The following is a 26,549-nucleotide window of genomic DNA, read 5'->3' on the forward strand; positions in this document are numbered from 1 at the left end:
TCTCAAACAGTAGCTGCGTCAGCCTCACCTAGAGAACTTGTTCAAATGGATTGTTGGGTACCAGTCCCAGAGTTTCTGATTCAGCAGGTCTGAGGCAGGGCCCCAGACTGCATTTCTAACAAGTTCCCTCTGGGATGCAGATGCTGCTGGTCTGAGACCACACTTTGAGGACCACTGGTCTAGCAGACAGATGGGCAGAAGCTCAGAGCAGCAGAGGTGGGAGGTATAAAAAAAAATAGCAGGTAATGACAACTAGATTACATTTCATCCTCTTTCCTCGCAGAAATGAAATATCAGTGTATGTTATTTTAGCCAACAAACGTCAGTTACCATCCACTCATACACTTGGTTGAAGACATACTGCCTCCGTCTAGGATTAACAAGGGCCCTCTCACCTTTCCTTCCATCTGAAGCCTGCTAAGGATCCGGATGGGAGCTGCGATCCCATCCGGGGGACAAGAACACCCTGTCTAGACATCTGCTCTTTTCAGAGCTGCGTCGTCCTCACACAGCCCCTTCCTCCTTCAAGACCAGTGGCCCTGGACACCCGGGCAGCACCTGGTATGCAACAGGGCACTCACTCAATACTAGCTGCTGCCCTTCAAAAATTCTAATCCCTGGGGTAAAACCAGAACACGCCGACAGTGGCATGCAGGCAGGTGGGTGCCTCTTCTTTGCCTCGAGGCTGCAAACTCTGCAGGACACCTTGCATTTTCTTAATTTTCACATCCGTAGTTAATAAGTCCCGTATCTTAAAATGAAAAGATCCCAAGCAGCTGCATCACGTGGATGGTTGGTGAGACCAGTAACAGGGTAGCCGCTGTGCCCTGATGGAGGCCGTGTCTCCTGCAGACTGGCATCTGCATCTTTAAAACAAGTTGCCTCCAATTAGGTGACATGAAGGCAAACAAATTCGTGACCATCAAGAAATGACAAAATGAAAAATGCTGTTCGATACAATGGGCCAGGTAAGAAAATCAAACGGCTTGCTTTTTTAACTGAAATATTTTACAGAGAAAGTTCTGGCTTTTACATACTTTTTCTGATGATAAAACCATCACATAAAATCAGACTTTGTATGATCTTTATTAGAGAAGAAACACCAAGCCTGTATGTATGACCAAACTGGCCAAAAGTGATACTGCTGGGGCAGGAAACTAACCTGCTCTGTGCCCAGAGTAGTCTGTTTTGTTTTCTGTTTTATTGAGATATAACTGACATACAGCTTCCTGTAAGTTTAAGGTATACTGTATAATGTCTTGACACACACACACATACTAGGAAAGGATGACCACGGTGAGCGTAGTTAATAGCTACCCATCTCCTCATATAGTTACAACAATTTTTTTCTTTGTGATAAGAACTTTTAGGATCTACTCTCTTAGAACTTTAGGATCTAATCTTTTAGGATCTTACTCTCTTTCAACTATACCACCCAGCAGTGTCAACTATAGTCATCATATTGTACTAAAGTTGCTTAGGAGAAGTAGATACTTCACACCAAAAAGGTCTCCAGATCTGCTCCATCCCGCACAACAAGCCTCTGAAGAAGGTACTTGGTATCAGTAAGAAAACTGAGGTGTTAAGTGACTCATACAAGATATCTCAGTAAGCAAATGGCTGAAGAGTTGAACTGTGTTCTTTCTGCTTCCAAAATCACATCGGATTTTCCTCTGAGCAACCAAGTCATCAGCACCCATCTTTCCTTTATTGGAAGCATGCATAAAACTGGCCTATTTTAAAAGATGAGCAGTTATTAAAACCGACTAAGGAAACGCAGGCTTACTAAATCTGCTATGTATCAAATGACGTATCAGAAAAGACATCACATTTTTTGAGGATCAGATTTCCCTAGAAACTGCAGCAGGGTGAAAAATGATTGAATATGGAATATTTTTACTAGAACGAACAGGAGTATCTTTGAGACCTTACAAACAAACTGGACAAAAGGAAAAACTTGGATGTTAAACACTGAACTTGTCCTACTCCAAACTTATTTCACACTGCTACTGTTCTGGAGTGTTTATCACAAATATTAACAAAATGTTAGCATTCATATAAAAGAAAATTGATTGTTAAGTCCATTACGGCATTTATTTTAAATATGTATGCCTGAAGTATGTATTAATCAGCTCTTTAATTAACAGCTTCCACTGTGGTGGGATCACTAGACAGATCAGGCCAGCGTTTTTCACCAGTCATTGGCTATATTTTCCCATTTCTGGAGATAATCAAACTCAATCAACATTTCTACATCCTGAAACTAGCAGTCTCAGTATTTGAGACCTTACGTTAAAACAAATGCAAAGTCTTGGCCAAAAAAAGTAACAAGAGAAAAATAATTCATAAATTTGGTTGGTATTTTAGCAAATGACAGTCTTTTTGTATTTAGTAGGGTCTGTGTTTTTGGTGACAACACACATTCAAACACAAGTGTATTAAAATGCATACAAAGGTATATGTTTCTATTCCTTAAAGAGAAATTCAGATATACAGAAATACAACTGTACAAATTATCCTTAAGCCAGTTGCTAATTCAGTTTAGGCACAATACTCGGAAAATAATACATAAAAATTTTCCACAGCATCAAATAATTTGGTATCCAACTTTCTTTACCACATAGGAAAAGTAAAGTTGTTTTGTAAGTATTCAGATTTATATTTAAGCAACTATCAGAAGTAAAGTGTAATTCAAATAGGGATATAATATGTAACAATCAGGTGAGTAAATTTATAGAAGCTTTTTAAGACAGAAAATCTAAATGTTTACCAATTGCGAATTTAAAGATACTGAGACAGACATCTGACCTTTAACTCTTTTTATTTTTTGCACTATCGTGCAAATTTTATTATATATGTATCTCTAATATTGTAAAAATTTTGTACGCAAAATATGTTCATTCATATTCAAGTATCCAAGTGTGGTGAAGAATATTTTAATAGTCTACATAACTTGGAAATGTAAAATATCTTCAAAAATATTTTTATGTTTTATGTGGTTTATGAATTAATTAGAAACATGTGCGAAATAACTTTTTCTTAGATGATCCATATTCAAACATAAACATGAGAAAGAAATTAACAAATGTCACCATGGTTTAGATTGATACTAGAAGTTAAAATAAAGATGTGAATGTCTTCTAAACTCAAGAATTATTGCTTTTCCTAGAAATTATTTAGAATGTTAACACAGAGGAAAATATAATTTTTTTAAAAATTTGTGCATATATATGTTTTTGGTTTTGTTTTTATTGATGTATAGTTGATTTACAATGTTTCAGGTGTACAGCAAAGTGATTCAGTTATGCACATATATGTATTCTTTTTCAGATTCTTTTCCATTATAGGTCATTACAAGATATTGAATATAGTTCCCTGTGTTATACAGTAGGTCGTTGTTGTTGATCTATTTTATACACCGTGGTGTGCATCTGTTAATCCCAAGTCCTTAATTTATTCCTCCCCCTCCCCTTTCCTCTTAGGTAACCATAAGTTTGTTTTTTATGTCTGTGAATCTATTTCTGTTTTACAGACAAGTTCATTTGTATCATGCTTTAACTTTTAAAGCAGTGGGTCTCACACTCTTATTGTACGAAAACTTATTAAACACACAGAATCTCAGACTCAGTTCCTGGAAATTCTAACTCAGCAGGTCTGGCGTGAAGTTCAGGATTCCTCATGGCTCTATAAGGACCACAAAGTTAGTTCTGATGCTGCAGTTTCAAGAGTCCCCCTCGAGGCAAGGCCCCAGAAGCCCATCACGTCATCATCTCTGTGTGACCACCCCCCCAAACTGCCTCTTCCCATTGTCTTGCCTTCCATTAGACACTTGTGCGGGTAAGAAAGTCACCCCCCAAAACTGCTCTCTTGCGGGGGGTGGGGTGGGTGGTGATTTTCCTTTTGATCACTGGTAAGTTTCAATCAATGTAAACACACAACAAAACAATCCTTTGCAGAAAAGACAAGCACATGCTTATTATCTCTGTGATGTCTGGTGGCCCATATGACTACATCTTTTTCCTTCATTGTATTGACTGCTGAGGATTAACTGGCTTCTGTTACTTTAAGATTATTTCAAATCTGGGAAGAGTCTGACCTGCACGAAGTAGCATGTGGATGACACTTAGTCTGGTAGCGATGACCAGTCAGGGGGCTAGTTTCAATCCAAGTGCCCCCTTCTCTGAACAACCAAGCTGACACCAGAGGAGCTGGGAAAAGGTAGTTCGTTGGATGTTAATTACCTTTCAGCCACTGACAATGAAAGCACCCTGAACCACCAACAAAGGGATTAGAAGTCCCCATGTTCCACTACTAATTCCCAGAACTGTCCCGTCCCCAAGTACAGTAAGCTGAGTGTGGCATCAAGGGACCAAAAGTCAGTCCTCCACTTACTCCCCTTTAAACACGTCTCAGAGTTCCCCACTTGCCCCCTTAAAGTGCCAGTTGAGGGTTTGTGAAAAGCTCTGCTTGACTAAAAGTCGAAAAGTGTCAGGACAAAGTTTACTTATGAAATTCGGGAGACAGTTTTGTCGAGCTGCTATTCTGTGTGTGTTATAATGAAGAGTTCCAAACATATGCAATTTATGCAAATAGATGTTTTCCTAGGTGCACCCATGGAATCTTTCTATACACAGTGTGTTTTTCAGGGCAATGGGTCAAAAGAACTCACTATACTCTAGAGCCAAACAACATCATGATTTCTTTCTAAAAAGGGACAGGCTAGACCGGGGAGTAGAGGGAAAACAATATACATTAAAAAGCTGGAAAAGCAGAATGAATGAGTAACAGAAGCTGATGATTTAGTGATAATGGTTCACTGCCTCCAAAGAAGAGCTCAAGCTGAGCAAGACAAAAACCTCAGCCATTGCCAGAAAGGGAAGCAAAGGATGCTGAAGGTTTGCGGTTTCAGTATCAGCAACCCGGGGACGACAGAGGGAAAACAGAGGTTGCCCTGGTGCCTTGTCCAGGTGGTACCATGGGTCCCCGGCTGCGCCTCTGGACAAAACCATCCATGTAAACCGTAAAGAGCATTAATCCTCAAGGAGCACTGTAATGAGACCTTAAAAGGCTGAACAACAGCAGACTATCACAGAAGCAGGCAGTCGCCCGTTCCCCAAAGTCTTGCTAGCAGAGTTACATCAAAGCGAACGGGCACCAGATAGCAGACTGCCGGAGAAATCCCTTATCTCAGCTCCAGCGGATGCGGCCGCTGTGATTGTCTTGAACTGCCACCTGTCCCAGGCATCTTTGAAGGCAACGCTAAGCCTCTGATGGATCTGACCTCCTTGAGCTGAGATCCTTTTATGTCTTTCTTCATTTTCTGCCCTGCTACATTCTTCCCCCGCCATGCACAGGACATGAAACAAAGGGAGTTCTCACTCCTGACTCACTGTCTCCAGCCATTTGAAAGCAAAGAAAAACAATGTTAAGGATTATACTCCGCCTGTAATAGGGAGCGGTCCTCGGGAGACAAGCCTCTTATTTTCGAGAGTGTAACTAGACCGAGTTTATGTGGAGGAGCTCTACAGTCGGGGTTCAATGGTGCTGGCAGCCAAAATCCCAAAGCTGCATATCTGTGATAACTTGAAAACACAGGAATGATCCTGTGGAAACTGATTAATAATCTCATTTTTTAACAGGAGGACTACACATTCTTAAATATTAAAACATGCTTACCAAGTCAGTGCACACTGGGACTTGAAAAAAGGATGGCAACAAGCAAATGTCCCCAAACCTGATTCAACTTAAAAGAACTTAAAAAAAAAAAAAAGGTGTTTGGAGGGAGAAATATTAAACACACTCATATACCACAAGTGAGAAAAGTTTAAAAGCTGAACTAGTTTCCTGTGGGGCCTTTCTCAGAGGCTGGAAGAATCTGACATTTCCGAATCATACCAAGAGGAAGGGCAGTGTCTGTGTATCTCTGAAAAGGTCTTCCATTTAAGGGAAAGGAACACTGCTTCCATCCAAATCCATTCAATACAAGCTTTCTCAACAACCTACTTACACTGTCACACAAATCTGTCTCCACATATGCCTTTAATAATACTCATTTCTGTGACTATTTCTCATGTCTAGTGAAATTCTAGCACTCCTTAGCGACTGATTAGGGGTGGTATTATTTTAATATGTGGCCTCCTCTCACCAAAGATTTCACACAGCATTAAAAATCTGTGCAAAAAAGGTAGAAAATGCTAACTAAATAAAAATCCAGTCAGAGAACAGTCCAGATGGTCAAGACCTAGAGAAAGCGAAATAGAAAATAGGCAGGTCATAGATCTCATAGAGTTAGGATAGCTGAGCAGCACATTTAAATCTGAGTTTCCCGGTAGCCAAAGGGAAAAGGGAAAGAGTCAGACACATGATATTTCTTTTGCAAGAAGTCAGATACCCTCCCTATCTTATCGTATATCATGGTCTTGTGTTCTGTGTGTACAATGGTTAAACACTTTGGAAAAGTATATACCTCATGTGAAATAAACCAGCAATTCTATAGCTTCTACCATAGCCTGCTGGTCTGCGTTCTGAGGACCCCACAGGAGAACACAATGAGGGTCAGTTCAGTGCCAGCCCGGGTTCCAACCACACGTCCTCACACTGCCCGCCCCCAGCTTGGCCTCACTAACCGATTCCAGCTCTCTCAGTTGGGATGTCCAGCTTTTCCATTTTTCAGCAGCTTTCCACCCCATGGGCTTGCTCTCTGATGGACAGCCTATCTTCCCACTTCTGACACGGCTCACCACTGCAGGCAGCCCTGCCAGTAAGCAGCCTTTTCAACTTGGGCTTGAGGGCCCCTGCAAGGGGTGGACCACTGCTCCCAGGTCTTATCCTGCCTCATCCTCTTCTGTCCAAGCCAGGGTAAAGACGTTTTTCCCTGACTCTACAGCCCATTACACGATCTTCAGGGATGCATGGTTAAGAAAAGGAACACAATGACATTTACTTCATGTGAGGTGGGCGGTATGTGTTTAAAGCTCAGAAATCCACTCGCTGCCCTCATCTCAATGAGATCTGACTTGTAAAACTGTTTGCGGACTGTGGTCCCTTCTATCCAGCACACGTGTATCCTCAACAGTCCACTACGCCCATCTCTTAAACATGGCCAGCTTCCACCATGCAGACTCGATTCAATACAGCACCAACTTAACTGACAGTACCTGGGACAGGTTGAAAATAACTTTTCCATTTTAAACGCAAGATAAGTTTATATAATATTACTGATTTCTCCAAGTTAATGATTTCTTTGTGGGGACCTTAAAATAGAGCATGTTAAAAAATAAATTAAAAACACAGTGTATTAGCCAATGGCTTTAAAACAGACATAATATGCAAAAAAGAAATAACTAAAGGGAAGAGACACATCTGGGAACATATATATATACTGATGTTAGGAGAAAAACTTTCCTGTGTAGCGAGTCTGTAGTGAATGGGCACTCAATTTAAGATCTAATTTGATGATATCATCCATTTTAATTGTTTGTTATGATGTTAGCCAGAGTTGAACTATTTGTAATTTAAATTTCTACTAAACTACCGTATTAGTTGCTTTTTTAAAAAAAAGTCTATTTGGGTAAAAAAAATAAACGAGGGGAGACTTTTCTCAGGAAATGCATGACTGGCCCTTCCTGTGGGAAGGATAAGACTTTTTAAAGACTTTTTGGCTGGGATGTTAGTTGCCTTTGGGAAGCTGTACTACTTAAATTTTCTTGTACATTACTCCATCAAATATGTCACAATGACCATATGCCTTATACTTATTGAAGTAGGGCTCTACCCAGATGTTAGGGTTCAACTCCATTATTTTCAAGCTTCTCAAATTTTTAAATCATAAAGAGAATAAAAGGCATCCCAAAAGCTAAAAGTAAATTAAAAAGAAGGATTCAGTGGCATCAAAAGAGATCCTAAATGGAAGAGGAAAGTCCATGAGCTACACTCTCCTTGTGTATGAGTATCTTCTTTAGGGTGAGAACCAAGACAGAGGAGAGGTGAAAGTAATTGCAACCATGCAAGGGTCTTTCCCAGAAGGGAAGGCGATTCGCTAGGTGTTTGGGTTCATTCTCTCACGTCATTCCCATTACCACCTTAAGAGGTTGCCATTTGTGCCCCCACTTTAAAGATGAGAAAACCAGAGTTAAGTGCTGGTTCAAGGTCAGACTGTCAGAAGGTGACAGAGCTGGGACCAGACCCTAAGTTTCACCGACTCTAGATCTTTTTGCAGCAGATCAAATAGGCAAAATATTTAATTTACCACGTCCAGTTCGAGATGGCAGTCTGGGCAAACACATTTCTCACCCACCCCTCTGAAGAACTCTCTGGCATAAATAGATGGAAGTGGATGTCGGATGATAAAAATATGAACAAATAATAATAAAATTTACTGAGTACATATTTTGTGCGAGGCGCTTCTAAAAACTTTATTTATATTAACTAATTTAATCCTCAAAACAAGCCTATGAAGTAGGTGCTGCTCTTATCATTGCCAAGATGAGAAAACCGAGGCTCAGAAAGGCTAAGGAATTTGCCCAGGATCACACCGTTGGAAGTGGCAGAGCCAGGATTGGAACCCAGGCAGTCTGGCTTTAGAACCCACACTCTTATAATAAAATCAGAACAAGAAATATCAATGACTTTCTACAAGATGCAAAGAAGATAAGACTGGAATTATAACTGAGGCTTGTAGAGGGGGCCTAGATTATTCTTTAAGGGAGCAAAGATAGAGGTGGTGCTCAGTCCAGCCAAGGAGACTTTGACTGGGCAGAACTTTACATGGAACACCGGCGTCTCTCCTGTGCCTGTCTCCTGCACAGGTGGCTGGCACATTCCTGAGCTATAGCTTTATGCTTCTTCTTCAAAAAGCAAATGCACTAGTGTTGAGCAGAGTTCCCTGTGCTATACAGTAGGTCCCTGTTGGTTATCCATTTTAAACGCAGCAGTGTGTACTATGCAACAACCTAAATGGGAAAAGAATTTGAAAAAGAATAGCTACATGTATATGTATAGTTGAATCACTTTGCTGTACACCTGAAACTAACACAACATTGTTAAGCAACTATACTCCAAGATAAAATAAAAAGTTTAAACAAAAAAAACCCCACAAATGCACTGGACTGGGAAAGCGAGTTCATTATGGATTTTGGAGCCTTCTTCCAGCCCCATGTCTCTCACTCAAATGCACTCCCCATGAGAGCCATACCAGCTCTTACCACTGCAGGTTGCCATGACCCCTCATCGGTCCAAGCCACGCTGGCTCTCCTTGCTCCCCAGAATCAAGCCCTTCCCGCCCTGGCATGTGGACAGCCCTGCTTCATCTCCCAAAGGATGATCCTGGCCGTAGATACGCACGATTAGGACACTCACTCCAAGGAAAGGAAACCAGGGTAGCCTCCTTCCCCAAGGTTTTAACACAAACACATACACTCAGAATCGCTAGGCTTATGAGGCGCTGGAAGGGCATAAACAAGAATGACCAAGATAAACAAGAAAACCTAACCCTGGAGGAAACTTTTAGAGGGTTCTGAGAAAGTACTGCATACAAAAGACAAGAGCGAGATGCTGAGAAAAGGGAGCCGTAAAAGAGTTTTCTTTTTAAAAAGCCCTTAGATATTAAAAATATGATTGCTGAAATGAAACTGTCACCAAAAGCACTGAAAAATGAATTCAAGCAAATTTCCCAGAACACAGAACCGAGAGCAAACAGTGAGAGAAAAGATAAGAGACAAAGAGAAAAAACTCAGGACGTCAGACATTCAACTAAAGCAGAGTCTCAGAAAAAAACAGAGAAAACAGGGTGGATATAAAAGATATAATAGAATAAAAATCATCCCAGAGATATAGAATGCATCTTCAGATTGGAATGGTCCACCAAGTGATAAGCAAAACGAGCAAAAAGTTAATTTAATTTAATTTATTTTAGAATACATACATCTAGGGACATGCGTTCTGACTACCAAGTTTCCCAAAAGTTTCCAGAGAGGAAAAATAAGCCACCTACACAAGAATACAAATCAAACAGGCATCAGACTTTTTTTTTTTTTTTGCGGTACGTGGGCCTCTCACTGCTGGGGCCTCTCACTGCTGGGGCCTCTCCCGTTGCAGAGCACAGGCTCTGGACGCGCAGGCTCAGCGGCCATGGCTCACGTGCCCAGCTGCTCCGCGGCACGTGGGATCCTCCCGGACTGGGGCACGAACCCGCGTCCCCTGCATCGGCAGGCGGACCCCCAACCACTGCGCCACCAGGGAAGTCCCATCAGACTTTTCATCTACAACTTTCTATGTTAACAGATTTTTAAAGTTAGAATTCTGGCTCAAGGATCAAACAAAGCAAGGGCAGAATAAAGATATTTTCACACAGGCAAGAACTCAGAAAGTACATCCTCTGTTGTTGAAAAGTTACTTGATGTACTCCAGTAAAATAAAAGAATAAACTTCGAGTGACAAATTTGTCAGACCCAGGAATCAGTGGTTCCGACCCAGTTGATTGTGAATGGATGTCCTGAGACACCTGGTCCAGACTACCTGGGAGAACGAAGTGCCCAGGAAAGCTGGATATTCCACCTTAAGGGCAAAAGATGTGGTTGGGAGGTTGGGGAAAAAAACGTAAGGATATTATAAAGGCAAATAACAGAGGAAAAGCTAAAGCAACTACAAAAATGCAATACACTAGGCATGCAAGCTATTAAAACACTTGTTCTTTATACTGGACACATCACTGTCAGGAACCACAAAGAGGTAAGTGAGATCCTAACATTCTACGGTGTGACAGGGAGGAGAGTTGCCACAGCTGTAAGGCTAGAGATGCTTTATTGCTTTTCAACTTTTAAAGTCAACTTATGAACAGAAACATAGCAGATGAGGTGCTGATTGTAAGATACATGGAGATATTACAACTTTGACACTATAATAGGAAAGGTTGGCTTCAGGAGATTGCAGGGGAGGGGGAGGCGGGCAACCTTAATATCCCTCATCTTTTGAACTGGAAAATCAAAAGTTACTATGAGGGCTTCCCCGGTGGCACAGTGGTTAAGAATCCGCCTGCCAATGCAGGGGGGACACAGGTTCGAGCCCTGGTCCGGGAAGATCCCACATGCCGCGGAGCAACGAAGCCCGTGCGCCACAACTACTGAGCCTGCGCTTTACAGCCCACAAGCCACAACTACTGAGCCCACGTGCTCCGCAACAAAGAAAAGCCAGCACAATGAGAAGCCCGCGCACCACAACGGAGAGTGGTCCCCGCTCGCCGCAACTAGAGAAAGCCTGCGCGCAGCAACAAAGACCCAACGCAGCCAAAAATTTAAAAAATAAATAAATAAAGTTACTATGAAAAGTTGATGAAAAAAAGAAACAGAGGTTTAAGGTAGTCTTTAAAGTTATAAAAATCACCATTAGGCAAAACAATTAGCACTAATATAATATTAATATTGAAAGGAGAAGAAGCACAGTATTAGAAAATTAAAAGTTAACTGTCTTATTGGAGAGTCAATAAACTGTACTGAGTAAAATATATCTAGAGCTGATATGTCAGGAAATTAGGGTACTGGCACATTCTGGAGCTGTAACTGTTGTCTATCAAAACAATTAAAACAGAAATATCAAAAACTGTCCTTGGCCTGGGGTTGGAGCAAGAAGGGTGGGGCAACATTAGCTTCGCATCCTAAGCTCTTGTGAACTTTATAATTTGTTGAAATGAGCATGCGTTATAAATGTAATTTTAATAAAAACATAATAAAATGTTAAATTATAAAGAGAACTTCAAGGTTTCTTTCCGGATCTTTTCTAGGGATAATAACAAACGAATATTGGAGTAATCAAATAATCCCCATATATGAAAAGAAAAAAAAGGGTCCGCTTTTACAAATCAGTTTTTCCTGTTCAGTTTGTACCTTTGCTTGTACCTGACTCAGCTTTCCCAGTTTGGAAAATCACTCTGGGGTGGAATCCTAGTAAAATCCCTTTATAACTCCTGAGTGGACTGGAGGCTTTTAGCTCCACAAGTTACATTCCATTTTGGCATCCTCAGGATATCAGCTCTAACTGTTCAACTAAATCAGACATCACTTGACAGAGATGAGCCAATATTCACAGGTTGATTTTGTAAAGCATTTAGCTGTGAGTAGAAAAAGACCCTAAAAGGTGTTTAAAATCAAATAAGCCCTCAATGAACACAAGAATCTTCACTTACACTTACCACTCTATTGAGAATCAATTGTGGGACTTCCCTGGTGGCGCAGTGATTGAGAATCTGCCTGCCAATGCAGGGGACACAGGTTCGAGCCCTGGTCCGGGAAGATCCCACATGCCGCGGAGCAACTAAGCCCGTGTGCCACAGCTACTGAGCCTGCGCTCTACAGCCCACAAGCCACAACTACTGAACCTGAGCTCTAGAGCCCATGCTCCGCAACAAGAGAAGCTACTGCAATGAGAAGCCCGTGCCCTGAAACGAAGAGTAGCCCCCGCTCGCTGCAACTAGAGAAAGCCCGTGTGCAGCAACGAAGACCCAACGCAGCCATAAATAAATAAATAAATGTTTTTTTTTTTTTTAAAAAAAAGAATCAATTGCTTTCACAGACATAGAAAATGAACTTATGGCTACCAAAGGGGGAAGGGGAGGGATAAATTAGGAACTTGGGATCAACAGATACACACTGCAATACAAAATAGATAAACAACAAGGACCTACTGTAGAGCACAGGGAGCTCTATTCAACATCCTATAATGACCTATAATGGAAAAGATTCTGAAAAAAGAATATATATGTATATATATACATTATATATAAAACTGAATCACTTTGCTGAACACCTGGAACATCGTAAATCAACTATACTTCAATTTTTTAAAAAAAAGAATCAATTGCTTTAATCCTTTGCATATCACCATATCCCACTGTTATTTCCAATGCGAAAAGCCTCTCCTCCAGTTTCAGAACACAAGGCCACCCGCAATATTAATTTCTAAAAGAAAAAAACCACACTTTTTTAGGAATATTTACTTTAAAGCATGAAATTCTTTATGAGCTTACCTACAAACAGAAATAGAAATACATATGTCGAAAACAAATTTACGGTTTCCAAATGGTAAGGGGTGGGAGCGGAGGGATGAACTGGGAGACTGGGATTGACATCTACACACTACTATATGTAAAATAGATAACTAATAAGGACCTACTGTATAGCACAGGGAGCTCTACCCAATACTCTGTAATGGCCTATATGAGAAAAGACTCTAAAAAAAGAGTGGATATACGTATACGTATAACTAATTCACTTTTGCTGTACACCTGAAACTAGCACAATATTGTAAGTCAACTATACCCCAATAAAATTTTTTAAAAACGAAATTCTTTAAAAATACAAATAAAACTTAAAACAAAGTTTTGTTTTTTTGAATTTTATTTATTTTTTATACAGCAGGTTCTTATTAGTTATCCATTTTATACATATTAGTGTATACATGTCAATCCCAAGCTCCCAATTCATCCCACCACCACGCCCCCCTCCCCCCGCCGCTTTCCCCCACTGGTGTCCATACGTTTGTCCTCTACCTCTGTGTCTCTATTTCTGCCCCGCAAACCGGTTCATCTCATAATCCCTAAGCCATCAGATTAGAGAGGGAAAAAAAAGAAAATGAAGCTCCAACTTCTCAGAATCTATTTCTACCTCGGCTCTTTGTAAAACTAGGCTGGCAATCAAATAAAGCAGTACTCGGGGAGAACTACTTTACCTTGGTCTCAGATATTATTAGCTACGTAGGACAAGTAAGGATACGACACACATCTTTAGTATGGCTGATGCCTCCAAGGTCATGAACTTCAAAACCCATCACAGGATGCAGAATGCAGAGCCTCTAGCCAACCTGCATCCGGGTCTCACTCCCAACCCCACCAAGTGCCCACCACCCACTCGTGTCGGGAACTCCCGTGACAGGAGTGCCCATGCTTCCACACTACGTCACCCTGTAGGACCTCGACTCTTCGAAGAGGCGCCAATCACAGCCCTCATATCAGACTCTGTTTAACAGAGTTTCTAATTGGAATCTTCATATTCGAGACAGAAGGCAGCAGCAAAGAAATCCATGCCTAGACTCACGCTTACCTGGTGACTCATTACGAGAGAAAACTTCAGAAAATCTGAACATTAACAGAAGGAGACTAGCATGAAAGGAACAAGGCTGTGCTGTTACCAAAAAGAATGGATTTTTAAAGAACATCCTATTGGATTTCCAAAAAGCCAGGTCTATAAGGCAGGTCTATGTAAGGCAGGTCTCCCAGCTCTTCCTCTGTGGGGTGGTTAGCGCAAGTGCGGACCACTCACCTCGGTCACAGGTGGGCCATTTCACAGCCTAGTGAGCATGTTCCCAGACACTAAGAACACGTGGCCACCAATATGAAATATTAAGATGCATAACCAAGCATGAAACGGACTCACGTTGAAGAAAAATCTAGTGCGAATGACCCCAAACTGCCCTTGAACCTTTCATGACCTGGACTCAGTTCCTTGTTCCTGTGAACCATCAGAAGATGGAGAAGAGGGGCTTCCCTGGCAGTCCAGTAGTTAAGACTCCGCGTTTGCACTGCAGGGGCTGTGGGTTTGATCCATGGTCATAGAACTGGGACCCCGCATGATGCAGAAAAAAAAAACAAAAACCCGAAGATGGAGAAGAAAGGGAAGGAGCATTTTCGTTGGCACGAAAATGCCAACTAAAACTTCTGCCTGCCCGAGATCAGAGGGCACGCCTCTAAAAACCCAGAAAACCTATTTTTTACAAGCTTCTTAGACTTTAAGGGCAGGAACTGTGTGCCGGACGAGAGCCACTGAGGACGCTCAGGTTCCATCGGTCAGGTGGCGGGGGGGGGGGGGGGGGGGGGCGGGTGACATGACCGGTGACAAAGCCTATCTATGTACCCCCTCGGGAGCCGTGACAGCGCATGCAAGCACACATCACTGGAGGACCCTGGAAAGCTTGTTAGAGGGTAATAAACTCCCATGCTTGGCTGAAATGTTAGCAAGGGTAATGATCAACTCACGTGAAATCTGTCGCCCCCAAAAGTCAAAAATTCAGGGGAACATTTCAGATTGCAGTTCAGAACTCCTCATAAATTAATGGAAGTCAGACATGAAAGTTTGTAACAGCTGGAACAGGTCAGGCGGAAAGAAAATGCAGCATTGGCATATGTGTTATGTGAATGTCCTAGAGTCCATACATTTGATATTTGGAAGGAAGAAGGGAAATGTTAATTAGGAGAAATTTCATACCGGATTTAAATGTGCCATGGAGTCAGAGCTCTATTGTAAAACCCCGCTGGAATCAGAAATCACCCTCCCCGGACCCGGGTCGTGCCTTTCATCCTGCTATTTTATACTTGTTGATATGGGGCTTAATTGTTTTCATGTGTTGTTTCGTGCGATCTCTCCCCAGAATATAAAATCGAGAGCCAGGGTCATACTTTGTATTTCTACTGTGTGTGGTGCTAGGTTAACACTGGGGAATCAATAAAAATATCTAAGTCATCCCTCTGCCTTCTCTAAAAACCTTAAAGCAACTGTCCATAATTTTTAGACTGCTCTAGTTATAAGTATCTCAGGGGATGGTAGTCGCTCTTGAAAGTCTCCACATTAATGTTTCTTATTCTCCTGATACAGGGGAAGCATTATTACAACTTGCATCTTTATTACCAGATCCAGATTTATCTCAAGTCAGATCAAGTCCCCTGAACTGTAACCCTATGCAGACAGGGTCTGATACTCACATTAGTCTTTAAAGCAAACGTCAGTCTTGCCTGCAGGTCCTTGAGAGAAAGGGATCCCCCTGGTCTCCTCCTTGACTGTCTTCATGCATTTGCTTCTGTCTTTTCTTTCCTTAGCATCTATTTCCTCATTTGAGTCTCTATGTGTCTCTTTAGCCTGCACTGGCTCTGTTATTCGTATTCAGTCCTTTTCACCTTTTCTCAAAAATCATTCCTCCAGCTTCTTAATCAGGCTTAACTGCTGTTCCCCAGGATTATTTCAGTGTATCTGAGACACCAAAGCCAGGAGACCCGGAACTGCCCGTATCAGTGGGACAAGAAGATGCCTTTGTGTGAAAAGACTATGGTTCTCTCTCTCTCCCTCTCCGATATAAACATTCCAAGCATACTTATAAATAAGGGATGCTCTTCCCCTGCCGCTTCCTCCCCTGGGTGGGGCAGGGCAGTCCACTGCTCTGATGTCACAGGAGAAAACAGGTGAGGGATGGCATGGTGGCCTCAGTGCAGCTGGAGAAGCTGTCCCCAGACTGGCCTAGGTGGGTCCAGATACTGCATTATTCTGGTGACACGTGAAAGCCCCAGTTACTTACAGAGGCTGCTCTTCGGAATGGAGAGTTCACATAACGAACGAATCCATCATTGATCCAACAGACAGCCTATGGCCCCAAAGCCCCTGCAGGTGTCAGGGAAACAGGGACACGGTGGGGAGAGAGTTTATTTCACAAGACAAGTAGGAGAGCAGTGCACGTGGAGCCTCCCTCACTGGCTCCCAAGCCCTGGGCCGTGGAATCTAGACTCACACTGGCCCTGGGAGCAAGCCACGTGATCACTCCAGATCTCAGCCTCAGTTAATGCAGGTGCCAAATGCGTTTGTGCGAAAACTAAATGAGATCGTGTTATGGGGTCCTTAGCCCAGCGCCTGGCACACGATCAATGCTCCACTCATGGGCCTGTGGTGACTGCCACTGTTTCCCCACACACTTATCCCCCCAAAATAGAGACACAGAAGACCAGGAGGCCTCCCCATGTTCAGGTCATAGGTAACTTCCAATTCTTTGGAAGAGTCTCAGCTGAGAAGCAGTTTCTCCTTCTCTCCCACGTAGCCACGCCTGGAACATAGCAAGGGCAAAGGAAGCCCCGAGCACACCTGTGTTCTCCATGTTAGGATCTGAGACCTAGAGACCCGCGTGGCAGGCAGCCTGCCCTCCCAAGACCCTCCAGACCCTTGCCCGTCACCGTTGGCAACACCACCGTCCGGTTCTGGAAGAATCCCTAAGTTCCCTGCTGAGCCAGCCTGCCCAGGCCCTTGTACAGACCTGGACTGCCATTTTGAAGTCTCAGCAGTTATGGGGCAAGAGCTAAGGATTTGAGCTCTGGAGGCAAACTCCGTAAGTTCGAATCTTGGTTCGGCCACTTTGAACCAGGTACAAATGGACAAGTGACTTAGCCTTCCTGGACCCCAGTTTCCTCATCTGTCCCTGGGGAAAATCATGGTGGCCTCTCATAAGGTTGTTGCGGGGATTTAATGAATTCAAGGACGAAGCCCATGCCATATGGCACAAAGTGAGGGCCTGATTTCTGCCCCCTATAATTTCTAAGCCAGAGGGACCAGTTCCCACCTGGGCTACTGCAACACCTCTTGACAGTTGTCTCCATAATTCTACACTCCGCCCCTTCAGGACAATCCCCACACACATATCCCTTCAAGTAAAAAATCAAATCACGTCACTCCCTCCACTGGCTTTCCATTTGCCTGCAAAGATCCCCTCAACTCATCTCCCCCGCCTGCCCACCACACACCCCTTCTCTCTGATCCAGGACGTGGCCATGGCAAACCCACGAATTCCACTTTTTAAGCGGAATGCTCTCCCCTTGGACCTTCCCAAGGTTGACTCCTTTTTATCACTTGGGTCTCAGCTGCAAAAACACCACCCAGGAAGGCCTTCCCTGTTCTGCCCGCCCATTCCAAGGTGCCGTGCTCCACCCCGAGTCTCTCCCCAGCACGCCACCTGTTTTAGTGGACTCAGTGCACCCACTGTGCCACCCTGCTGACGTCTCTGCCCCTGCGTTTGGTGTGTATCTCCTCTGGCTGGAATGTGGGCTCCACGAAAGCCCGGACCTGATCGGTCTTGGCAAATGCTGGCCCCTCAGGACCTAGACAGTGCCTGACTTGTAGCAGACTCTCAAAAAGATGCATGGAATTTCTGAAATGAGAATGAAGATCAGGCATCGTGTACCCAGTGGAGTAAGACTTGAAGCTGGGGCATGATCAGAATAGCTGGGGACACTGGAGGCACTCAGGTGCCTTCAACCGCTCATTGACCATCTCTCTATATCATCATTTGTGGAACGTGATGGGCAAAAATTATGCGCAAGACATCATTAAAGATAAAACACAGAGGCTATACAGAAATGCATCCTACAGCATTACATGCTGTGGGATGTACATCCTGTACATTAAATATAGACGTGAACTACACATCTGCTCAAAAGAGTCAACCTATGTGGTCAGATTTGTCGGGCCAAGCTGGAATCACAGATGCTGGGGGAGAGTGGCGGGGTGGGGGGGGGAGTGATGGCATCTTATGACATTCCTTACCTTAAGGGGAAAAACAGGGATTGGGGAGGAAATCTGAAATCTTGCCGAATTCGAATGCAGGTTTATTTCACGAAAGCAAATGGAAAGAAGAGGTGATGTCTGTTTCCCAGGACGCTCCATGCACACTTCTCTGCTCCTCTCTAAACTAGAAAGCAGGGCCCCCTTTGATCCCACTCACAAGTCACAAACACAGTCAGGATGCAGATTCTGCCCCCCCCTCCCAAGTGGACGAGTAAACACCCAGCTTCCTAGAGTGGGCTTCCTCTGACCTACACAATGCCGGCTGATTAGCCCCGCAGCCCTCCATGGAGAGGCCCGGTTCCTCCTCAGGGGTCCCCCCATCTCCCCTAAGACTATTTCTGTCCAGGCCAGATTGCGGGCTTATCCCACCCCTGGAAGTCTTTGTTCTCATTTTCTCCCAGTGGTATTAGCTACTTGATTTCCCAGCAGAATTTCACTTTGTTATTTCTGGCCCCTCTCGCCAACCTTGCCGTGGGCCCTTTGCACAATTCCTCTAGCTCAACGGACGTTAGGGGATTTGTGTTTTTCAATGAACTAAAACTCAAGTTTTTTAATTTTATGGTGAATCTTATATTCTGAAGTTAAAACGTGTCTTGCTACAGAACACTCCTGATTCACTGGAAATGAAACCACATTTATTTCCCAATGTTTGGGATTTGTACTTTGAGACCCAGCTATTGTGATGATCAGGGTTACCTAATACAGAAAAGCTCAGCAGTTGGAGAACAAGTAGAAATGGATTTTGTTGTCTTCGAAAGAAAATATAACACACGACTCAGGAGAAGCAGCAGCACGTCCTTGAGGACCACGGGATAAGTCAGCCAGAGAAGTCGGGAGGGGCTGGGGATGGAATCACAGTGGCAAATCAGAAAGAGGAGGTGAATTAAACTCTGCAACAAATCCTGGGCTGGTGATGGGAAGCATAGTTACCCAAAGATCTGCTTAAATACGCAAAGGCCATGAAACAAGTCTTAGGGCTCACCGTGGATTCATGCAGAAGAGGATCTGCTCCCAGGGAGCCCACTGGCCTGAACCTCTTCAGCCTGTCTCCTGCCACTCCCTGACCTGAGCTCCACCCACCAACCCCAGAGTCCTCTTGGGTCCGCACGAGTGACATGTTTTCCTTTGGCCTCCACGCCTTCAAAAACATTCCTCTCTACCTCTCTATCACAGGTAGAGACGTCACTTCCTCCAGGAAGCCTTCCTGACCCATCAAGGCTGGGTGAGGTATGTGTGTTACCTTCTCTTCAGGGGCCCTGCATCTACCTTTTATGATACATCCTTTGTGCTGACTTTAGGCAAGGAAGGGCTTATCTACTTGACTTATTGTCGCATTGGCCTGAAGCTCCATGAAGCAATGACCTTGTTCTTTCTGTCTAACACTTGTCACCACTTAAGAGACATTCAGTAAGCATGATTCACTAACAAATGACTGACAGGGGAACCAAAAATACAAACAGCTCAGTGAGTCAAGAACTTTCTTCATTTTTTTCTAAGAGGAAGAAACTCATCAAAAACTGAGGTTAACAAAAAGCCAGGAGGCCCCCCAAAGAAGGGAAGATATTAGGAAGATAAGAACAGTGCATTTTAGGAGAGACCCAATGTAGAGACCCACATGTAAAAGCTAAAAGGACTGAAAGTTGGATACTTTTCAAAGAGTTCCACAAGAATCCGAAGTCTATCAGAACGTAAGAAGGACAGAGCCGTAAAGTGCCAGACCGGTTGCCTATATTAAACCAAACTGCACAAGGCACAAAGAGAAAAATCCAGCCCTTTCACTAAGCAGGATGCAGATACAGCACAGACTTATAGGTACAAGATCAAGAAAGCTAAAGCAAGGCAGGAGATGCAGCTTTCAAGAGACATCAAAGGTAACGTTCTTTAATTATACAACAGAAAGGAGGGGGCCAAGTATAATGTTGCCTCCGTTAGAAAAGAGGCTGGAAGGCTGTTAGCAGATGGCTATGAAATGGCAGGCATTGCTGTGTTTCTCGTGCTTTTTCTCAAGGAAGGAGGGAGGGACGGGGGGAGGGAAAGAAATCATAAGCAACTAAAAATATTGCCGCTTGTGTTGGGTGGTGGGCGGGTGGCCAAATTAGAAAAGGAAAATAACTCCGCGGAATATTTAAACAACTGGATTCACGATCCCGATCTATTTGTCGATGGAGGATTCCACTACCATGGATTTACACGCATACTTGCACACTAATGAGTGGGAAAGATGCTACCGAGATCGTAAATTGCCTAGAGACGAATCACCGAAATTTGCTAAAGGGGAAAACAAATATCATGGTCACCTCAGCTACAGGAAAAGAGACCTACCCCTTCGATTTCAGACAGGCTTCAAAACACACAGGAGGGGCGAATCTCCTGTGAGAATCCCGTGGTGTTTACAATGAGTTGGTCCTCATCTAACTCTGGGAGCAAAGTGTCAATCTCCTCCAAAGTACCGCATCCCACCTGGTCTGAGCATCCTGGCAGCTTTAAGTGTGCTATAGGTGGGCAGAAGCAAGTATTCTTGATGTTTATAAATGTATAAATGTGTTATAAACACTTGAAACCCTGCTTACGTTCGTTCAGAAAGGATGGGGGAGGGGAGCCAGTGTGGATCAGAGGTTGCCTATAACGGGTGAATTATAAAACGGATGCAGAAGATTCAGTCTCTTCAGTTTGCCAAGGAGCCACCTCTGACCGGCAGGCGCTGGACTAACTTCATCTCCGGTGTGACTGAGGCCAATCAAGGAACCGCTCATCCCTTCTCTGCATTAACAAGCCCTCCCAGTCCTGCCTAGGAACTCTGGTGGATAGAAGAACAAAGCACTGCCCGGACTATCGCCTTTATCCTAAAGGAGATCCGGCCAACACACACGGACCACCCAAGGATATAGCTGTGATGTGTTTCAGGGTGAGAGTTACACGTGAACTTGGAGTGCAGGGTAGGGAAAGATCCTTGTGAGATAGGACTTAGAGAAGTCTTTCACAGGAAGTGCATCTTTAGTAAAGAATAAGTAGGACTTGAAGGTGAGGAGGAAAGCCAAGAATTATTCTGGGAGGACAACAGTGTGAGCAGGGCGGCCTGAGCAGTGGACCTCAGGAGCCAGACTTGCCTGCAGGGGGCACTATGTGGACAACAGAGGGTGAGAGGGCAGGGCCAGGGCACCGACAGGCCGACGGGTTCTCTCTAGAACATGATCTCCCTTTGCCTTTCCTTTCTATTCCTCTCCTGGAGGAATGGCCTTCGGGCTTCTCCCTGGTCCCCTCTAATAAGTATGTCCTAGTAAGTAATTCAGTGGATAAAATCAATAGCTCATTTTTCCAAAGGTCACATGCTCCTCTCCGCTTTGGGTCCCAGTTTCAGTCGTTACCTCAGAAGACCCATGCGTGGAATCACAGTCACGTCAAGTATGAGAGTAGTCAAGATTCAGCGGGGAGAGTGGAATCTGCAGCCCCCTCAAAATGATCCCTAAATTTCTACTGCCTTCTGCAGAGCTGCACTGCAATGTAGCTCTGTAAAAAAACATCCATGGAACTGGCTCACTGTTGCTGGTCTTAAAACATTACCTCCAGGTCGTTGAAAGAAAGCTTGGATCCTTACATTGAATTTCTAAGAGGACAAAAATTAGCAGGGAGCTATTCTTCAGCTCACGAGTAAGTTCTGCAAAACTTCCTAGACTTGCTTGCATCTCCCCACTCCAGCTTCCTTACAATTCAAGACGACCAGCCCAGGATACAAGACACTTGGCAAAGCCCCCAGAGTATGACCCAACCTCAGTCTTTCTGGTAAAACCCTCTAGTTTTCAAGGGGGGGAAAAAAAAACAATCCCAACACTCCTGATTGGCTTGTCAACTGTTCTCCAAAGACAGAAACGACAGCCTGGATGAGAACAGAACTGTGTGCTCGGGGAACTGTCACCGCCTTTGCAGTTTGGTCAACACCAAACTGTTCACTTGTGCCTCGTAGGCATCTTTGTCTTTCACAGCCTCCAGATGACACTCCAAGAGCAAAAGAAACATGAGCAGGTACGTCTATTAAATATGTAAAATACACCTCTTCCCTTCCCCTCACTTAGCAAACGTATTTCTAAAGAGTGTGGAAAGTCACCCAATATAAAGACAGACAGGTAGAAGAAACATCTTCCATGCCCTTTTTTTTTTTTTTTTAGCACGTCAGAAGGCAAGTGGGCTCAGCACATCAGCTTTCCACAGAAGACAAATGCCAGCCAATTAAAAATTCAGTTTCTTTTCTTTAAGCTAATTCCTCAGGTTTTGCTAATTAGCAACTAATAGTTCTGTCATCCGAGCTGGGAAACATAAGGAAGAATACCAGCGGTATGTTTTCAATCAAAGCATTTACATGGAGGAATGAATCATATTTTCCAGGAGGAATTACTGCTTGGGAGCAGTTGGGGGCAGAAGCAAAGCAGTCTTCACACAACTATAAAACTGTAAAAGAGACCTGAAATTTTAGAAAAGGGGGCATCTTTCTAAACCCTCCCCGCCTTTAACAAAACCAGCAGGGGATCTGTATGACATGACTGGTGATTCCAAGAAACTCCCCACCAAGACCCCTGCAGGGACCGTTAAAAAAACTGGACTCCGCACAGTGAGACAGAAGACAATGCAACACATGTTTTCTGTAATGGGGAAGAGAATAAAAGTTAAGTGTCGGCCAGGGTACAGGAATGCTTTAACTATTATGTCACCTGCCTTGTAAGTTTATAAAAGAAGAAATGAACAGTGGTTAAGTGAAGGCGGGGGGCGGGGGGTGATGGTGGTTTGGAATATCTGGCTACAGATGAAGCAGGAGTAGAATAAAACTGCTGAGAAATCTTTGGGCCGGAGATGGGGATCCTTATCCTGACTCCAGGACAAGGAGGTCAGATTCCCCAAATCTGGCCCCTCCCGTGCTCTCCCCAATTATAAAGCGTTAGTGATCCTGCAGCAGCCAGCCTGTCAGCACCACCCCAGGTCTGAGCCATGCAGCTTGAACATCAACTTTCCTGCCTTGACATACACCCCATCCACAGCTACCCTCGGCGAGACAAACCCCCCGATCCCCCAGTGAGGATTTTATTCCAAACACATGTTGCAAATGTTTGAAGTGTCCGCTATCCTGGGGTTTTCTTTTTCCTTTTTTTTTTTAAGTGCAACCCACAAAACCGAAAATACTTTGAATCCCGCCTAAGTGCAATTTGTGAAGATGCAACATTGCCTACCCAAGGATAACAGAGTGTTGTGCAATAAAAATTTTACAGATGTCCTTCTGAGGGGAAAAGCGATTTTCCCTTTTCCGGTCTTACAGGAAGCCTGCCCACACGTTAGAAATACAAAGTTAGTATATATAGAAGCACAAATTAGGCATCTTGGAACGTCTGCATTTTCCAACCACAGAGAAACGCAGGAATTACTGTGAGAGTTCACATGCCCAGATACACTGCATTAGAGGAGTCTTTCCCCTCCGACCGTCTGGTGGGGCTGGCAGACGACTCAAAGGAAAAGGGAACGGCCTGAAAAGATGCTCTGAACCGTCAGCTACCGAAGGTCTGCAATGAACTTATGTTCTAGACAAGGCTGCCGACTGAGACAAGGTAAAGAAACGTGGCCAAACTTTTACGGCTCATTTAAAAAAGAGGGTACTTTTCTCACACACTAAAAGATTCTTAGAAGATGTGTCAGTTTCAGCTTCCCATCAGTCGTTTATCTGGATAACTAAATCCACGGGAGGTGGATAAATATTATTACAAGGTACCTAAAAAAACGTTCATTATACTGGTAGAAGATGAAATAAGCCAACAGGATTCTAGAAAAGTCATATCCCACTGACCCCTTGAGGCTTAGTTTTAGGACATCTTTAAATTATTTACCATGAACACCTAACCCTATACTTTTTGTTTTTCCACATGTATTAAGTTTGTACTTGTTACATAAAACACTTTCTGCTAGGAATTTAAAAGGTTAAAACTCCAACTCACGTAAAAGCTTTAAAATTTCTCTACTCCCCAAACAGGAAAAAAATGATAGTCGGTCCACTAAGGTTCATCGAGAAAGGATTCTGTTCACAGGGCCACGGCACCCCTTGCTAACCGCACACCCTTTCCCTAAGGGTTACAACTCACTCCATCTGTAATCTGTATTTATAGAAGATGCTAACCTCAGGGACGGAGGAAAGCAGGTCTGGCGCAGACAAGCCAGTCTGCACTGAACCGAACACAACTGCAACTCTGATAAAAAAAAAAAAACAAACGTCGGGGGCTTCCTTGGTGGTGCAGTGGTTGAGAGTCCGCCTGCCGATGCAGGGGACGCGGGTTCGTGCCCCGGTCCGGGAAGATCCCACATGCCGCGGAGCGGCTGGGCCCGTAAGCCATGGCTGCTGAGCCTGCGCGTCCGGAGCCTGTGCTCCGCAACGGGAGAGGCCGCAACAGTGAGAGGCCTGCGTACCAAAAAACAAAACAAAACAAAACAAAAAAACACGTCGGTTTGGAGAGTGAACGCATCACTTACAGATGGTGGTGAGGGCATGGATGATGATGATGACGACGGAACGGAAGGAGGGGCAAGAAGGAGGAAGGAACAGGAGAAGAAAGATGGGGCAGAGGAGAAACAGCTACTGTAATGATTCCAATGCATTCGCCATGAGCCAGAGATGGTACTCAGTATTTTATTGGCATTGTCTCGCTTAATTGTCACAAGGACGCCATGGGACTGGGGGTCTTACATCACTCCCATTCAACAGTTAGGAAGGGATCCTTAGAGGGGCCTGAGAGCACAAGCCTACTTGGCAACGGTCACACGGCCAGTAGGCGGCGAGGCTGGAACCTGAGTGCCCTGGTTGCTGAGCTATAATCCCTAGGTCTCCCCATCCATGCGATGTATGTAACGATAGCATTTATTCACGTCCAATGAGTGAGTACGTTGAGAGGGTGGGTCAAAATGGCGTTTGGTGGCAGACAACCTACCTCGGTTATAAATTACCGTGTGATTTTAACAGTGATTTGAAAATGCAGTGGGAAAAGCTGAAGCATAACCAACCTATGGGTGCGATGTCCCCTAAACAGGTGACAGTGGACAGTTCCAAGAGCCACCGAGAGTTCTTCAATGCCCCGGACTAGTTCGTACTCCACTGGAGGCCCGGGAGTGGGGGGGGGGGGGTCGCACACACGGACCACCGAGAGGGGAGGAGGGCCTCAGATGTGCAGAGATCCCGGCCCCTCAAACGACGGGGAGAGAATTCAATGGGCAAAGCGTTAGAACAAACGGGCCGAGGGCAAGCTGCAAGTTGGACGGCACAGACAGAAAGTTAGCAGTCATCTGCCTACTTCGGGCAGCTGTCCTGACCAATTAACTACCTCACCAATTAGTGGGCATCTGGAATCGAACACACAACACAAATATGAGATGGGGAAAGTTGGAAAGTTGTGTTCCCATGGAAGGGCGAAAACAAGACAGGGAACGTGTGGCGAATAATCTGGACTCGATCTTTTCTCAAAAGTAAGCGCACTCTCCGGGAATATTAACATAGGTCGAGAGTACGTACAGTCCCTCCAATTTTCTGCATGGATGAGATCTAATGCAGACCCATCCACAAAAATACAACGTAGAAAACTTAGGCATGTGCTCGGAGAAAAACCCTACCCACACTGTTATAAACTCTCGTTCCGAAAATAAAGGAGAAATCAAATAAAATGAAAGAAACCTCTAAAGAGGGAAGGAAAGGAACATACACATTACGCCTCCTCCTTATTTCTGTATCCGTAAAAGTAACAACTGTAGCCACAGGGCTGATAAGCACTTTTTAAACAGAGAAGTTGTAGCCTTTTTTTAAAAGCGAACAAGAAGCCATCAGACCTTTTCCTCCATGCCTCTGACCACTTAAAAGAAATCTCCCTCCACCGAAGAAAATAATGTATCTTCCATCCTTACCAACAATATACTCTCGTCGGGGGGAGGAAGAAGGAGCGTTTACTGAGACTGAAGGTTGTGCGAAGCTCTTTGATCTGCACCCTGATGAGTGAACATTCCCCTCTGCTTCAAGCCAACTAATGAAGGGATGAAATTAGCTTTTATCCTGGGCACTTTCTTGAGCCAAAAACCATGCACTAATCAGCTGTCCTCACTCATCAGTCATCTGGCTAATGACCTTTTGCCTTAAAACACTAAAATTTCTGAACGATGTGGAAAAAGGGAAAC

At 44.0% G+C, this 26,549-nt stretch overlaps 1 protein-coding gene across 2 annotated transcripts in view; it reads right to left on the reverse strand.

Annotated features, from left to right (window-relative positions):
• Window positions 1-26,549, reverse strand: part of GLI3 (GLI family zinc finger 3) — a 286,648-nt gene that overhangs the window by 164,445 nt on the left and 95,654 nt on the right. The gene's annotated exons all lie outside the window — the stretch shown is intronic.

Source organism: Globicephala melas, chromosome 9 (assembly GCF_963455315.2).
Source record: "Globicephala melas chromosome 9, mGloMel1.2, whole genome shotgun sequence".
Lineage (NCBI taxonomy): Eukaryota > Metazoa > Chordata > Mammalia > Artiodactyla > Delphinidae > Globicephala > Globicephala melas.